Raw genomic sequence first — 2,162 nt, forward strand, 5'->3', positions numbered from 1 at the left:
TTATTTGTATAACTGGAGATATGGACAGAGTGCAAACATAGGGATTGTCATTGTACTGGTTTTGAAATGATGAAAACCTGAAAATCATTTAAATACCCATTGAAAGGTTGGTTAAGTACATTAAGAAACATCAATGAAGGATTATCATGTCATAAAAGACACTTTGAAATGATTTTTTAATGGCGTGGGCATATTCTTAAAAAACAAAAATTATTTAATTGCAAACAATATATTAAATAACAATCCAAGATAGAAATTGCTCACAATACCTCCTGACATTGTACTGTACATTAAATCCATCTCATCCTCTAGTACGAGTTGATGTGCAGGCTCAGTTTTTAAATGTGTACAGTAATGTCATTGCATTTCATATTCTACTCTTTTGGTTAACATAGTGCCATAAATATTGTCTACTTTGATGCTATTTATTTGTCCTTCTTTTCTTTTTGGCAACTGGCTGGTGCTGGTGCTGGGATCCAAACCCATGACCTTGGTGTTTCTAGCACCACACGCTCCCAGGTGAGCTAACTGGCCAGCGCTGTATTTCCCTGTCTTCTTGTCCTCTTACCTCATTCTAACCAGCCCCTCTTTTTAGGTAATTTATATATACATATATATTAATATTAACAGTATGATGTATCCTGGTGTTTTTGTTCAATTCTTTTTATACCTGAGACCACACTACATATTTCTTTAAAATTGGCTTATTTGGGCTGGCCGGTTAGCTCACTTGGTTAGAGCATAGTGCTGATGACACCAAGGTCAAGGGTTTGAATCCTGGCACTGCCAGCCACCAGAAAAAAAAAATCTTATTTATTTATTTGTTTTAACTTGGCAGCACGTACATCATAGAATTCCTCCAGGTGAATAGATAGATATCTAACTCATTATATTTAATAGCTGCATAATGTCCCACGGTGTGAGTGTACTCTGACTATTCAACCATTACACCTTTGAGGGCATGCAGATTATTTCCAGTTTATCTTTTGTTGACACTTCAAACAAGTCTTCAGTACACATGTTTTTATAGGGTGGAGTCCCAGATGTGGGATTTCAAATAAGTACTGTCATATTAATTTTCCAGAAATGCAAGAATAAACCACATTCCCATGAACAAAATACAGGAGTAGACTTTTCAACACATCTTTGCAAGCACTGGGTCTTATTTGTCATTGTTATTTTTAAAAATCATTGCTAATCTGGTGAGTGAAAAAAGCATTGACTCATTGCTCGTAAGAGGATCCAAACCCATGACCTTGGTGTTGTAAGGCTGTGCTCTAACCAACTGAGCTAATCACCCAGCCTTGTTTATTTTTTTTAAGAGCTCTTCTTCTGTGATTGCCCTTTTTCAATATNAAAAAAAATATATATATATAAAAGAAAAAAGTGCAGTGACAAATGTGTATTGTAGCTGTTATAGTGTAACTGTGATGTTATATATATGACACTTATTATACCTAGGAGTGGAATGGTGAAGTTTAAACTTGGTCATTAACTTTACAAAGCAGTGTTTTTTATTTACTTTATCTTACAGTGCAATTTTGCTTTTGTAAAAAAGTTATACACATATACGTATAGAGCCACGGTTCTCAACCAGGGACAACTTTATCCCCAGGGGACACAGGGCAATGTCTGGAGACATTTTTGGTTGTCACAACTAGGGTGTGCTTCTGGCACCTAGTGAGTAGAGGACAGAGATGCTACTCAACATCCTACAGAGCCTGGGACAGGCTTCTTCCTTTCAACAAATAATTGTCCAGCCCCAAACGTCAATAGTGCTGAGGCTGAGAAACCCAAACATAGAGCAAGGAATAGGGGGATACTCGGGAAAAGTTTACTTGCTGTTTATCTCTGGCATCTAGGAATGTAAGATCATTTTGGTTTTTATTATTCATGTGAATCTGAATTCTTCTAAATATTTAAAATCAATAGACCTTTTTTATTTAATAATAGTTAAGATACCCATAAGAGGCATTTATGGACAAAAGCGTGGTCGTCATTCATGGAAGACATCATGATGTCAGCTTTTGCAAAAACAGGTGCAGAAATTAGTTGTTCAGCTGACAGGGATTTAATGTAGGAGTAGGCTAGAGTTTGAATCTCTACAGAGAGTGCTGAAATGAAAGAGTAATAACAATAAACATTCAATAACTGTTTTGCTA

The sequence above is a fragment of the Galeopterus variegatus genome, unplaced genomic scaffold (genome assembly GCF_000696425.1).
Source record: "Galeopterus variegatus unplaced genomic scaffold, G_variegatus-3.0.2 Scaffold5177, whole genome shotgun sequence".
Lineage (NCBI taxonomy): Eukaryota > Metazoa > Chordata > Mammalia > Dermoptera > Cynocephalidae > Galeopterus > Galeopterus variegatus.